General features: G+C 36.9%; 1 long non-coding RNA gene and 1 pseudogene across 1 annotated transcript; one reads left to right on the forward strand and one right to left on the reverse strand.

Annotated features, from left to right (window-relative positions):
- The first annotated feature begins 286 nt into the window (after nt 1-286).
- On the forward strand, nt 287-14,109 carry LOC141492982 (uncharacterized). Its single transcript, XR_012470094.1, has 3 exons — nt 287-350; nt 8,749-8,833; nt 14,002-14,109. It is a non-coding gene; the product is annotated as an uncharacterized LOC141492982 (long non-coding RNA).
- Nucleotides 5,277-6,194, reverse strand: LOC141493812 (small ribosomal subunit protein uS2 pseudogene; annotated as a pseudogene).
- Nucleotides 14,110-15,627: the final 1,518 nt, after the last annotated feature.

Consider the following 15,627-nt stretch of genomic DNA (forward strand, 5'->3'; position numbering starts at 1 on the left):
GGGGGGGGGGAGGGGAGAGGGAAGGGGGGGAAGTGTAAAATTCAAAACCTTACCAAAAAATGATAGGTAGAAACTACTATTGTATATAATTGGAAAGCAAATTAAATTAATTTATATAATTTTTAAAAAGTTACTTAATGGAACAAAAAGAAAAAATAGTACCTTTCCTCTATTAATTATTTTTTTTTCTTTATTCTGTTGATGAACAGCTATGATGGGCAGGAGCTATGAAGTCAGGTGATTGGTCCATTTTAAGTGAAAAATTCATGACCTCTAATCCTGGACTATGTGTGTAAAAAGAAGGAAAAACAGATTTATAAAAGGGTTGACACAAAAACAAAATAGAGAAGGTGAGAAAAAGATAAGAATTCTTTAAAGACCACATGGTAGTTGGGCATGAAAGTGTAAGAGAGTGAGCCATGTGCCAGACTCCCCTTAAATGCCCTTTCAGGGTCAGTGGAAGGGGTGGCATTTTGGGAATAGTCAACATCTGGTATTGGAAGGGTTATTGTAAGAGGGGCTTCTACCTGGTTTAAATTGATACTTTTCCTGTCTGTGTAATTTAGACTGAACTTCAGGTGAGCATTTGGTCAAGGTCAAAGTAAAGAAAGGAAATGTTTTAACAGTATAGAAAAGATTACAAAAATCAATTTTCTATACATGTATATATCCATATCCATAGATAATGTGTATATATGTATATATATACATATATATATAATAACAAGATGTAAACACTTTAACAATATGGAATAGATTACAAAAAATTGTTTCCTATATTTGATTCCAATATTTCTCTTTGCCCCGAATTCCCTTGTATCATATTGGGGACCTAGAGTCAGGAAAACCTGAGTTTAAATGTAGTCTCTGACTCTTACTAGCTCTGTGATCCTAGGAAAGTCACATAACCCTGTATACCTCAGTTTCCTCATCTGTGAAATGAGTTGGAGAAGGAAATGATCAATTACTCCAGTATCTTTGCCAAGAATACTCCAAATGGGGTCAGGAAGAGTCAGGCATGACTGAAATGGCTGGGCAACAACAATTTATCCTGTATATAACTTTTCTTGTACATAATTGTTTGTGTGTTGCCTTCCCACTAGATTGTGAGCTTCTCAAGAGCAAGGACTATTTTTGCCTTTTTATTGTATCCTCAAGGATACTTGGCACATAATTAAACTCTTCATCAATACTTATTGACTGACCGAGCAGGATGTTAGATATAGGAATCCCTAGTTGCAACCAATACTTCAGTGTTTTTTAAAAAATAATTTATCATTTTTCTTTTTCAGGTTAACATTTTCCTTATGAGTTGGTTCTTCCAACTTCTTACCCCCTCTCCAAATGAATAAATAAACAATAAATTCAGCAAAAATAAATCTTTTTTTGACATGTTACTATTTTATTTGTTTTCCAATTATATACAATAGTAATATGTACCCATCATTTTTTGCAAGGCTCTTAATTCTACAATTTCCCCCCCTTCCCCCCACCAGAAGGGTGTCTGATAGTCTCTACATTGTTTCCATGCCATACATTGATGTAAATTGAATGTGTTATAAGAGTAAACATAAGAATAAACATCCCCCCCCCAAGATGAGAAGCCTCAAGAATAGTTTGTGTTCAGATTTCAATGACTCTGTCTCTGGGGTGATTTGCTTTCTTTATCATAAGTCCACCAGAGAAGTTATTTCAATATTTTTCCCTCAGTTGCTATTATTAGCTGTACCTTCACTCTATTTCTCCCCACTCTCATTTATTCTATTCTCTCTCTCCTTTCATCCTGGCCCTGTCCAAAAGTGTGTTGAATCTGAGTACCCTCTCCCTTGATCTTCCCTCTCTTCTATCACCTATTCCCCCCTTCCCTCCCCCCATTCCCCCTCATCCCGTCCCCTTTCTCCCATCCTTCTCCAGGGCAAGACAAATTTCCTCACTCCATTAAGTGTGTATGTCATTTCCTCCCTGTGCCATTTCCAATGAGAATAAAGGCTCACCCATTCCCCCTTGCCTTCCCCCCTCCACTCCATTGAAAAAACTTTTTCTTGACTCTTATGTGAAATCTCTCAGCTTCTTCTTCATGTCTTTTTCCTTCCTCCCAGTACTTTCCCCCATCACCCATTGACTACATCCCTTTACCACATCATACCATTATATTCTGCTCCTTCCTATGTCCTATCTAATATGCTCCTTCTAACAGCTCTTATAAATGAGAAAGTTCATATGAGTTATCAATATCTTCTTCCCGTGCAGGAATACAAACAGTTCAACATCATCAAGTTCCTCATAGTTAGTCCCTCTCTTCCACTCCCTCTACGGGTCACCAGAGTCCTGTACTTGGGAGATCAAACTTTCTGTTCAGCTCTAGTTTTCTCAACAGGAAAGTTTGAAAGTCCCCTGTTTCATTGAAAGTCCATCTTTTCCCCTGAAAGAGGATATTCAGTTTTGCTGGGTAGTTGATTCTCAGTTGTAAACCAAGATCTTTTGCCTTCCAGAATATCATATACCAATCCCTATGAGCCCTTAATGTAGATGCTGCCAGATCCTGTGTAATCCTGACTATGGAGCCTCGGTAGTTGAATTGTTTATTTCTGGCAGCTTTTAGAATTTTCTGTTTGATTTGGGAGTTTTAGAATTTGGCTATAATATTCCTGGAAGTTTTTCTTTTGGGATCTCTCTCGGGGGGTGACTGGTGAATTCTCTAGATTTCTATTTTACCCTCAACTTCTAAGATCTCAAGGCAATTTTGCTGTATTTTTTTTTTTTTTTTTTTTTTTTTGGTTTTTGGCAAGTCAAATGGGGTTAAGTGGCTTGGCCAAGGCCACACAGCTAGGTAATTATTAAGTGTCTGAGACCAGATTTGAACCCAGGTACTCCTGACTCCAAGGCCAGTGCTTTATCCACTATGCCACCTAGCCACCCTGCTGTATTATTTCTTGAAAAATGAAGTCTAGGCTCTTCTGGTTGTGGCTTTCAGATAGCCCAACAAATTTTAAATTATTTCTTCTGGATCTGTTTTCGAGGTCGGTTGTTTTTCCAATGAGTTATTTCACATTTTCTTCTAATTTTTAGCTTTTTTGGAAGAGTTTTATTTCTTCCTGATTTCTTGCAAAGTCATCACTTCCTTTAGTTCCATTCTGCATTTGAAGGAGTTATTTTCTTGAGAGCTTTTTTACCTCCTTTTCTAAGCTGGCCAATTCTGCTTTTTAAGCCATTCTTCTCATTTGCCTTTTGTTTTGCTTTTTTCCATTAGGCCTAAACTAGTTTTTAACATATTATTTTCTTCATTTCTTCTTTTTGTATATCTTTCGCCAAGCTTTTGATTTGGTTTTCATGATTTTTCTGCATCGCTCTCATTTCTCCTCCCAATTTTTCTTCTGCTTCCTTTAATTGCTTTTCAAGGTCTTTTTTGAGCTCATCCATAGTCTGAGCCCATTTTCTATTTTTCTTGAAGGTTTTGGATATGGAAGCTTCGATTTTGTCATCATCTGAGTATGTGTTTTGATTTTCCATGGGACTAAAAGTAATTCTCTTTGGTCAGATTCTTCTTTTTCTGTTGTTTACTCATTTCCTACTCATTTCCTCAGTCCAAGACTGATTTACAGCACTTCCAAGGCGTTGGGGTTGGTTTTTCTTTGGACACCCCACTGGGACCTTTACTCCTCTGAGGTCTTATGCTCTCTAGCCTGTGCTTTGATATATAGATTCCCCCCCCCCCCCACCCCTTCACTCTGCCCTGGGGTTATAAGGAGGGATCCAGCTTGGTTATTTAGAATGGAAGCCCAAACTGCAATATGTGAGTGTAGGCAAACAGCAGAGTCGTACCCCAGGGAGAGCAGAGAAATCTCTTCAGTCTTCCATTACTGTTTCTGGGGGTACAGGCTGCTTTCTCCAGATTCTGTGGCTGCTGCTCCTCACTCTACACTCATTCTGGTGCAGCAAAGTTCTCTCCTTGCCCCCTTCAAGCTCAAAAATAAATCTCTTAATACAGATTCACTTAGTTTAGGGAAAAAAATTTCCACATTAGGCATATCTGAAAATGCACGTCATTTTCTTTTTCTTTTTTGTTTTCTTTTGCAAGGCAGTGGGGTTAAATGACTTGCCCAAGATCACTCGGCTAGGTAATTATTAAGTGTCTGAGGCCAAATTTGAACTCAGGTACGCTTGACTCCAGGGCTGGTTCTCTATCCACTGTACCACCTAGTTGCCCTAAATGTCATTTTCTTGCATTTTAAGTCCATCACCTCTTTATCAAGAGTTGAGAGGTACAGTTCATTTGGATTTCTAAAGTTTTTTAAGTTGTTTTTCTCAATACTGTTATCATTATGTAATTATTCTCTTAGTTCTGCATACTTCACTTTGCTTCAGTTCACAAAGCTATATTTCCTATGATATTTTGTTTTTATTCTTTCTTTTTTTTTAGGTTTTTGCAAGGCAGTGGGGTTAAGTGGCTTGGCCAAGGCCACACAGCTAGGTAATTAATAAGTGTCTGAGGTCAGATTTGAACTCAGGTACTCCTGACTCCAGGGCCCATGCTCTATCCACTGTGCCACCTAGCCGCCCCTGTTTTATTATTTCTTAAGGCATAATAAGATTCCATTACATTCCTATGTGACAATTAGTGTAGCCATTTACCTTAGGAGGACACCCCTTGGTTTCCAATTTTTGACCACCCTGAAGATGTTATTAATGTTTTTGTACATATAGATCCATTTTTCTTTGATATCTTATTGCCTGACTGATTTATATTATTAATATGTTTACTATATTTATACTCTTCTAAGTTAGATCAAGCTTGCATTCTTGGCATAAAGTCAATCTGGTCATATAATATTTCTAATTTTTTGTTAAAATTGTTTAAATTTGTTAAAAATGTAATTTATTAAATTGTTAAAAATTTTGCATATAAGCTAATTAGGAATTTTGGTCTGAAGTTGTCTTTTTCTTCTTTCCCTAAGTATCAAGAGCACATTTATATCATAGAAAGAAATTGGAAAAGTGACTTCTTATTTTTGCGGTTTATGTTTATTTGAATTATTTGTTCTTTGAATATATATATTTTTTAGATTTTTCAAGGCAATGGGGTTAAATGGCTTGCCCAAGGCCACACAACTAGGTAATTATTAAGTGTCTGAGTTCGGAATTGAACCCAGATACTCCTGACTCCAAGGCTGGTGCTCTATCTATCCACTGTGCCACCTAGCTGCCCCCATTCTTTTTTTTTTTTTGTTAAGAAACCAATGTTTATTTTCCATCCGCATTTTTCCAACACTATTAGAGCATCTGGGTAAAACTTAGGACCACTCTGTGGTAGTTCCTACCCATTCAGTGGCCTGAGCAGTAGGAGCCGCAGACCAGTCCTCAGTAGCCGGCTGAGCACTCCAATCTTCAGTAGGGAACTGCTGAATGGGCACAGATGGCACCTGGACTCCCTCAGACCAATCAGCCACCTCTGGCTGAGCAGCAGTGAATTCTGGGGCAGGTGCAGTCCATTCACCCTGAAATTCCTCCTTTGTCACTGCCTTCTCAGCTGCGGCCTGCTCTTCCTTTTCAATCTCCTCTGGATCTCTGTAGAAGTAAAGATCAGGCATGACCTCCCATGGGTGCTCACGGGAGATTGTACCACGCATCCGCAGGACTTCTCGGGCCAGCATCCACCACATCAGTACCACTGAGTGAGCTCCCTTGTTGTTACATGGAATGGCAATGTCCACATAGCGAAGTGGGGAGTCTGTGTTGCACAGTGCAATGGTTGGAAGGTTAACATATGATGCTTCAGTCAAAGGCTGATGATCTGCACGAGGATCAGTGACCACCAAGAGGCGAGGCTCCCTGAAAGCTGCCTGGATCTGGTTAGTGAAGGTGCCCGGGGTGAAGCGTCCAGCAATAGGTGTGGCGCCAGTGGCAGCAGCAAATTTCAGAACAGCTCTCTGGCCAGTGTTCCTGGATGAGATGACACTAACATCAGCTGGATTTTCAATGGCAACAATGGCACGAGCTGCCAGCAGAAGCTTTTCCCAAGTTCTCTTCAAATTAATGATATAGATGCCACCACTCTTCCTTTTGTAGATATACTGTTCCATCTGGAAGTCCAAATTGGTGCCACCCAAATGGGTGTCTGCAGCAAGGAATTTGAGGACATCCTCCTCCTTCATCTGCAAGACATCCAGGGCTCCGGACATTGTGAAAGTTTCCCTTGAAAGTTGCAACGGAAACCGTGAACAATGCAGTATGGACCCCTCTTCAGCGCGGAAAGCCCCATTCTTTGAATATTTCAAAGAATTCACTTGCAAATCAATCTGATCCTAGAGTTTTTTCTTTGAGAATTCATTTATGGTTTGTCCAAATTTTTCCTGATAGTGTTATTTAATTAGTCTATTTCTCCCTTTTTTCTATCAAGTTTTTTTTTTTTAGGTTTTTGCAAGGCAAATGGAACCGGTTAAGTGGCTTGCCACAGCTAGGTAATTATTAAGTGTTTGAGACTGGATTTGAACCCAGGTACTCCTGACTCCAAGGCTGGTGCTTTATCCACTATGCTACCTAGCCGCCCCTCAAGTTTTTATATTTTCATAAGTATCATATTTCTTCTAACATTCGAGTTTTTTGGTGTAGGATAGGGCAAAATAACTGAATTATTTCCTTTATTCTTCAATTGTTTAATTCTTTTTCTTTTTGATATAAACAATTTGCTTTTCTTCTCTTTAGAAACAGGTTGACTGTTACCTACATTATCAGTTTTTTAATAACAGCTAATAATTTTATTTTTCAATTTAATTATCTTTCATTTTCAGTTTTATTAGTCTCTCCTTTACTTTTCATGATTACTACTTTGTTGTTTAGTTGAAAATTTTTGATTTGTTGGTGTTCAAGCAAAACTCCATGATAATTTGCATGGCTATTGTTAGCTGCTAGGAACATCAAAGGAATAAAAAGAATTGTTTTTACTCACTCTGCCCTCTATATATCAAGGAAATATGAATTTTTTCCTACTGGTGAACTTGTCAAAGAAAAAGAGATTTTGACCTAAGGTGATTTTTTTCCTTTCTACCCACCTTCTGATTGAGTTGAATAGTCCAAGTCATGGACTATCTATCAGAGGAGCAAATGACATATTCTAGTATACAAAACGCCAGAAGCTAAAACAAAAGTAATTTAGAAAAGAATAGTAGCAGTTCAGTGAAGAGATAGTTGAGGAGTTGACTATTGGCTGTTGACAACAGTCACTTTGCCCAGAAGGACCAAGTAGGTTGCAACTTTGGGGGCAGAGTGGAGCTACAATGAGGCAAGAGAGGCTGAGTCAACAGGTTATTCAGTTGCTTTGTAGGAGCATGTTTTATCTGGAGAGAGTTCCATCACCCACGAACAGTATGGGGACCTATGAGATTTTATATTTCCTTGCACATGAGAGATTTTTTTATTATTATTTATCTTTACTGTTCTCTTTAACTAAATGCTATTTACTTTGAATTTTTCTGTCATTTGTCTTGGTCTAGTATAAAGTAACATGTTAGTGGGGGCTTAGAACTATGGGTTTGAATAGATTCCAATAATGTCACATAAATGGGTGTGATGAGAATGGTGGCTACATCACAGGGGACCTTGAGGTTTACTTATGATACATAATATGATGACTTCTCCATATTTTTTTTTAGGTTTTTGCAAGGCAAATGGGGTTAAGTGGCTTGCCCAAGGCCACACAGCTAGGTAATTATGCAGTGTCTGAGACCGGATTTGAACCCAGGTATGCCTGACTCCAGGGCCAGTGCTTTATCCACTGCACCACCTAGCTGCCCCTGACTTCTCCATATTTTTTTAGAAAGATTTTATTTTGAATTTTACAATTTCCCCCTAGTCTTGCTTCCCTCCCCCCACCCCCCACAGATTTTTTTTAAAGGAGGATTTTTGCAGGATAAAGAACTTAAAGTCACCTGGAACTTGGGTGAGTTGCTTGAGATTTAAGGTTATTAGATCTGGAGATGTCTACCAGTCTTCCTTATGGGTAACTGGCACTGATTTCACTTAACCCCACTTAATTCAATTTCCTCATCTGTAAAATGAACTGGAGAAGGAAATGGCAAATCACTCCAGTATCTTTGCCAAGAAAATCCAAATGGGGTCACAAAGAGTCATATACAACTGAAATGACTGAACAACAACAATTGATCAAATCAATTGACCTATTATATTTATTGAATTTTAGGATTCATGTCATAAAGTGAATTTAGAGATTATTTGTTCCAAATCCTTCATTTTACTTTTGAGGAAACTGAAGTTAAAAGACATTAAGTCATTTATGCAAGGGGATAGAACTACTACTTAACACAGCACTTGAACCCATGTACCCTGATGCCCAAGTCAGTTCCCCCCCCATTATTCCATGTTGCATAGTTTATTTATAAGTATTTCTAAACATTCATTATATTTTTTTCTTTTCAGGATGACAAGAATGAATCAAATATCATTGTCACTGTTCTCCACAGTAAAGGATTTTAGATCTAATTACTTAAAATTATTAAATGAGTAATTTTGTTTTATCTCACTGGGAAGCAAAGTTATAATGGACATGATAAAGTCTGGATATGTTTCTGGTTTTTTTGTCTGGCCTGAGATTATTTCCCCTAAAATTAATAATACAAATTCCTAAAATATATTCATATTTATCATATCTATGCATTTGCATTGCCTGTCCTCAATGCTTGATTTAAACTTTTTCCTGTGCTGTGCTTATTGAAATCTGTCTCTCTTTTCAAGGTTAAGGTTGGATACCACTTCTTTCAAGAAGTCTTCCTGGAGTCTCCAACTGAAAGTGATCTTTCCCTTCTCAATTATTCTTATGGTACGTTATCTGGGCTTTTATCTGTAACTTGCCTATTAGATTGGAATTCTTTCCTGGCATTCAAGGCCTTCCACATTTTGGTGCCACTCTATATAGTTATTTAAAGCTCCAACAAAATTGGACTACCCTTTGTACCCTGGATGTGTCGTAAGCTCTATTGTCTTTGGACCTTTATTTGCTGTTGTTGTTCAGTTTTTTAATCATGTCTGACTTTTCATAGTCCCATTTGGAATTTTCTTGGCCACAAGTACTGAAGTGGTTTGTCATTTCCCTCCATAAGTTCATTTTACAGATGAGGAAACTGAAGCTAATAGAGTTAAGTGACTTGACCATGTCTGATATTCTATCTGCTGTGCTATCTAGCCCAGGGCCTTTATTTGTCTATAATATCCTCTTTCCTTCATTTCCTTTGAATTTCTAGCCCAACTCATGTGAAATCTTATATATAACATTTTGATAGATCTTTTCTCTTTTCCCTTTCTTTCTTCCTCCTTTGGCAGTAATCTTTTCTATTAGACCTTTGATTTTCAGGTAGCTAATATGTATACCATTGCTAAATCCTTGGGAACTGGGGTAACTACTGAGATTATATATATATATATATATATATAGGGAAGGAAGAATTAGTTCTATGAGACTTTCATTAATATCTAAATGTAGGGGGCATGATATGGACACAAGCTTTTAAAGGACACTGAGAAGGAGGATCCAGAGAAGTAAGAGGAGAACCAGGAGACATCATTGTCACAAAAATCCAGAAAGGAGAAATTATTCAGCAGGAGAGGGTAGTCAGTAATGTCAAAGGCAGAGATGATCAAGAAAAATGAAGACTAAAAAAGACACCATCAGATTTGGTATTTAAAGAGATCATTTGTAACTCTGCAGAAGGCAGTTTCAGTTGAGTGAGATGCTGAAATATAAAAAAAGAGACACAGATACACATAGAGATGTCAATATGCTAATAAACAATCCCAGAGAGATTAGGAAGTCTATTTCCTATTTCCAAATTCAGCATTTTGCATATATAGATAAATATGAGGTATATATAAAAATAATAAAGACCAGAAGAAAGAAAGAAAACTGGAAATATATATTCTTGCAGATAAGAAGGCACATCTTCATTAAGTAACATCCAGTTTATTACAGGTAATGATTTAAAGCTATGTTGATTTTTCACAATTATGGATATCAATGGATTCATCTATTAATACTAATTGTCTCAAAAGCAGTTATATTAATGACTGAAATCAGTTCCACAATCTGACATTGTAAGCAGGAGTGTTTTCAACCTTTGCCTTTATTGCAAATTAATCTTCAAGTTCTGTCAATATAGTATATTGCAGGAAAAGTATTTTCACTGTGAGGATTCATGCATCAGGATATTGTTCATTTAAACAGCATTTTTATATAATACACTTTTAGTTTTTTTATAATTCACTATTTATTTGTTTGTTTGTTTATTTATTTATTTTTAGGTTTTTGCAAGGCAAACGGGTTAAGTGGCTTGCCCAAGGCTACACAGCTAGGTAATTATTAAGTGTCTGAGACCTGATTTGAACCCAGGTACTCCTGACTTCAGGGCCAGTGCTTTATCCACTACGCCACCTAGATGCCCCAATTCACTATTTATTTAGGCTATTTATAGAAGACTTGCTCTTTGCCCTCAAGAAATTCATATATCACAATCCAAGTGAAAAGAAGAATTCAAATCTCTCATCAGAACATTAAACACTTAATTTTACAATTGCAAGCACCAATCCAGATTGCAAGTTTATTAAAATTTGGTTGTTCAGAACTGACTTGAACCATGAGGTTTTGTGACTTGTTAAAGGTTTTCCAATAATTAAAAATAAAATATTGAAAAATATTCAACAATGTGGGAGTCTGCCATTCTGTGACAAGTTTTAAATTAGGCACATTACATTCTTTTGTATTGAGTCTTTCAATAATATTAATTTTCAAGAACATTAAATTCTTTTTAGTGTTTTGAAGCTGATAATTATGATGCATAAAAATAGCTGAATAACCAGGGTAGTGCCAATTATTCTGTCACTCACAAGTAATCAATTATTTTTGTGCAGCACAATATATATATGATGGCTTCACAGAAAGCAATAAGGCACAACACCTAAATGAAAAATGATTTATCAAATGCAAGGCGAGTCATGCCTAAAAGCACCATAAAATTGTTTGTGAGTTCAGAAGTGTCTTTTTGAGTTGTCTTTGGTTAGGACTAAATCACTTGATCTTATGCAGTTCTATGCCTCTATCCCTGCCCTTGGATATACTGCATTTTAGAGAACAGGAGTTTTTGTTGTATGATTTGCATCTGGTTAAAACCACCCTGTGGCAATTGGACAGAGAAAATGTTTTCCCTTTAGTCTAATCTGGTGGTATGTGTACACCCAGTTTAAGGAGAAAAGTAACAACGAGATGAGACCTTTCTTTTTGGATACTCCAACTCTTCTGAGATTTATTATGTAAACAACTTGCATTGAAGTCAGCAACACTGCTGATATGTGCTCATTCAGAAGCTGAACCCTGCTCACCAAGCTATTCATGAGAAACCTACAAAGAGACTCAGTCAAATCAGTCATTGTGATCTATTTATTGATAGCCCATCCTATATAAAGGACCTAGTAGACCCATATTGTTCCTGGAAAGAGATTACCTCTTTCTATTAAGAGATATTATTAAAAGGATAAGAGGGACAAAAGACAATGCAAACCAGTAAACATGTACCTAAGGTGACAGCTCTATTTCAAAGAAATGTCACAAGACCACTTTCAAGGTTCTAGGTCCTGTTCAGATTCACCATCTAGTCAAACCTCGTTGAGTTCCCATTTTTCTCTGTATCTCCACCCTTTGACCTGCTAGCATTAAATGGGATAATTCAATAATACAAAGGCTATTTAATTAAAATATGATGAAAATATGATGCTAGGTTAAAATAAAAACAGAAACTTTTCTCCTCATTTTCAACAATTACCTCTTCTCATCCTTTTAGTTCTGGGTAGCCAGCGGTCCATTGGCCTCAGCTTCCTGTGCTGCCTTATTAGCACAGCACTTTAGAGAGGGTGCAATGATTTGCTTGTCAGATAAATATAGGAATTTCAAAGACTTACAGATACCAGGGTCTCACTATGGAAATTGTAGAATATCTCAGCTCCAGAGTTGTGAAACATGAATTCAAGCATGGCAAGAAGCCAAGATGTGGAGGAGAAAGTAATAGTCATTGCTTCCAGTCAAAAACAAGCATTTATTGTGTCTAGAATGTATCAGGTATTGTGCTAAGTGATGGTGATACAAAGTAAAGGAAAGGAAAATAGCTACTGAAAAGGAGCTCCTAGTCTAATGGGGAGAAAAGTTGCAAATAGCTACACAGACAAGAATAAATTGGAGAAGGAAGGCACAGGGATTAGAGAGGGTCAGAAGTTTCTTGTAAAGTTGGGATTTGATAGAAACTTGGAAAGCCAAGATATGGAGATGAGGAGGGAAAGAACCTACACATGGGAAACAGACAATGAAAATGATATGAGACTATCCTGTGTTGAACAAAAGCAAGGAGACCAGTGTCAGTGAACAACAGAATATTTGGAGTAAAGTGAAAGAAGTTTGGAAAGGTAGGAAGGGGCCAGGTTAAGGGGGTTTTAAAATCCAAGCAGAGAATTTGAGAAACAAAGAGTGTGATCTTGGAGGTAATGGGAAGTCACTAGAATTTATTGAGCAAGTAAGTTATCTGTACTTTCAAATTCCACAATTCCCACTGGAAGAACAATTTGTTGAGTAGAAGATGGTCAGAAATGGAGAGATTGAGTCAGGGAGACCAATCAGCAACTTGGTCCAGGCATGAGGTAATGAGATGTGACAAAAGAAGGAATGAAAGGACTTGTCAAAAGATTGGATTTGAGGTGTGTGTGTGTGTGTGTGTGTGTGTGTGTGTGTGTGTGTGTGATGAAGATAGAGACAGACAGAGAGGAAAAGAGGCAGAGACAGAGAGACAGAGGCAGAAAGACAGAGAGAGAGAGAAAGAGGGACAGAGACACACATACAGAGACAAAAACAGAAGAAAAAGAGACAGAGAATTTAAAGATTATTACAATTAGATTTTGAGCCTAGGTGACTAGGAGGATGCTCATAAGAGTTATAGTCACAAAAGGTACTATGGGCATAACTGGGAGAAGCAACAGAAATTAGATACAGCCCCTTTCTTTTCCATTCCAATGCTTTTTTGAATTTTTGCTCTCTGTAAATGAATCTCCCTGCATCTTATCTCTTTCATCCCATACTGGGTTTTACACAAGCTTGTGAAGGTTGTAGCTACCAAAAAGACCATATTCCCCTCACACATATGTTCTTAGGAAAGTTGGCAATATTTCAAGAGACTCATTTTGAGTATAGTTAGGGAATGCTTCATGGAGGAGTTTGAATACTCAAGAGGAAGAGAGATGTAATATGATGGCAAAAGGAGGATTGGAGACCAAGAAAGGTGAATGGAAGAAGCAAACCAGGTAGGGGCTAGATGGGGGAAGCAAATTGTCTTACTTGGAAAGGAGAAGGTGACTTTTCTATTTGTGGGATAAAAGGACAGGAAGATGCAATGGTCAGTTGAAGTAAAAATTGGACAAGAAAGACAGTTAATCCTTAATAAACCCCATTGCCTTGCCAAAATGAAAAAAAAAACTATTATTGAGTTTTTATGAACCAATTTTATGTCTGGGTGATTATGGGCAACAGTTTTATCCATGATAATGGTACAGTCCCAGGATAGTTAGTTTCTTGAATTTTCAAGGATATTTTGGTGTCTTTATTTGTAGTCTAGGGATTTCTCATCTGTTAGTCTATGAAAGTTAATGAGCTTCTGTTATATAACTCTGATCCTGCATTTAATTAATACTATTTGAGTTCATGTTAGAATACTTTCCACATCAAAGTTGATTCTAATATTCTGGATGTACATATAAAGAACAAATTCCATAGGTGCTAATTGCTTTAAATGTGTTCTTCCCATTGGGTTTGATTTTAGAATGCCAGTGAGTGATTTGACATAAACAGTCATATTTTATGCTTGATGTTTCTTGTCTGGAAGAGACCAAATATTTGTAATATTGCCTTTTATTTCAATTTGACCTTCAATTTCAAGTCTTCACAATTTTTATTTTTCCTAGGCTATTTGTTAAGAATTTAGAAGTCCAAAAAACATTTTGCTATTATTGGAGAAAGATTCCACAAGAAAGAAGACCTGTTTAACATGTTTTTCGGAAGAGTCATGTAATGAATGCACATTAAATGATTAATAAGATATTTTTGTCTGAGTCCTTTAATTTGGAAGTCATATTTTAGGAGAGATGACTATAAATTTAAGGTTGTTTTGAACCATTATAAGCTTAAACTGTCTCCCTGAAAAAAAAACAATCATATTCTATAAGAATCCTTTTGATATTTTGAGCTGGTGGTACATTTTAGAGAGAGGTCTTCCATGTGGACTTGAAATATTTTAGAATTTTTCAATTACTTGGGTCTCCTATAAATATAGGCATACATATGTTACATATATGTATATGTACATACAAGTGCATATATATTTGAAATACAAAAATAAACCTTAAAATAGCTAGCACTTCCATGACACTTTAAGTTTTACAAGTGCTTTATAAATATTCTCCCAACTTTCTCTGGGCAGAGGGGTAGTGGTGACTATCTTTATCCTCATTTGATGTTGGATGAAGTTACTTAGGCAGACAAGTTAAAACATTGGTCCAGAGCAATACAACTAAATGTGTGAGTTCAAATTTGAACTCAAACCTTTCTCACTACAGGACCAGAGTGCTATTCTAGCAGCCTTGTATAAATTGTCAAAGATTTGAGATAATAACCCCAACAGTCTATATCATGATGCTTTTAGATAGCTTTTTCAATAATTACTGAATTTTTTAATAAGCTTCTCTTTCAGCCCCTAAGACTTTTTAATATACTTTTTTTTGCTTTTCAACCAATATATTTTCTTCAAAGTTTTCATGTTTAAGATGATACAAGCTGCGAACACTTTGTTTACAGTATTTGAACACATATTTGGAGGGGTCCCTGGTGTTCTTACCTGTTGACAGTAGATTTGTTGAAGTCCTCTATTAAGAAAGATGAGACCAAACTTCTTTCTAGGAAGTCACTGATAAAATGCTTTGCTAGTCATGGATGTGTCACCATGAAACATTTGAACAATAATTATGCCCTGCTGCTCCAGTGCTGCAGAGAATCTAGTGTTTTAGGCACCTCCTTTGACATATGGTGCCTATTCTGTCATTTGTTATTCATTATATTAACAGTATACAAACTTTCTATTTGTCACTTAATAAGCATATATCAATCACTTGATATTCAGGTATTATGCTAAGCCCTGGACATACAAAGAAAGGTGAAAAAAGTGGCCTTTGCCATCCAGGAGCTCAAATTCTGATTGGGGAGATGAACTTGTTAACCATCATGTTGCAGGGAATATAGATTATATAAATATAAATTTCAGAGGGAACGTCTCTGGCAGAAACTAGATTTGAACTATCTTGAAAGAAGCCAGGGAGGACAGAAAACAGTAGACAGAATACTCCATACATGGATAGTAGGTCAGATTGCAACTTTAGGTCATCCTGTTTATTTTTCTGAATCTGAGAAGACTCAACTCATCACCATTTTAGGGTCCTGCCAGGTCTTTAGAGCTTGGGACTGTAAAGTTCCCATTATAGATCACTAGCTGGTATTCCCTTACTTTGCTGTATTTTCTCCTCTCCTATCCCCTGCCC

Source organism: Macrotis lagotis, chromosome 7, assembly GCF_037893015.1.
Source record: "Macrotis lagotis isolate mMagLag1 chromosome 7, bilby.v1.9.chrom.fasta, whole genome shotgun sequence".
NCBI classification, from domain to species: Eukaryota; Metazoa; Chordata; class Mammalia; order Peramelemorphia; family Peramelidae; genus Macrotis; species Macrotis lagotis.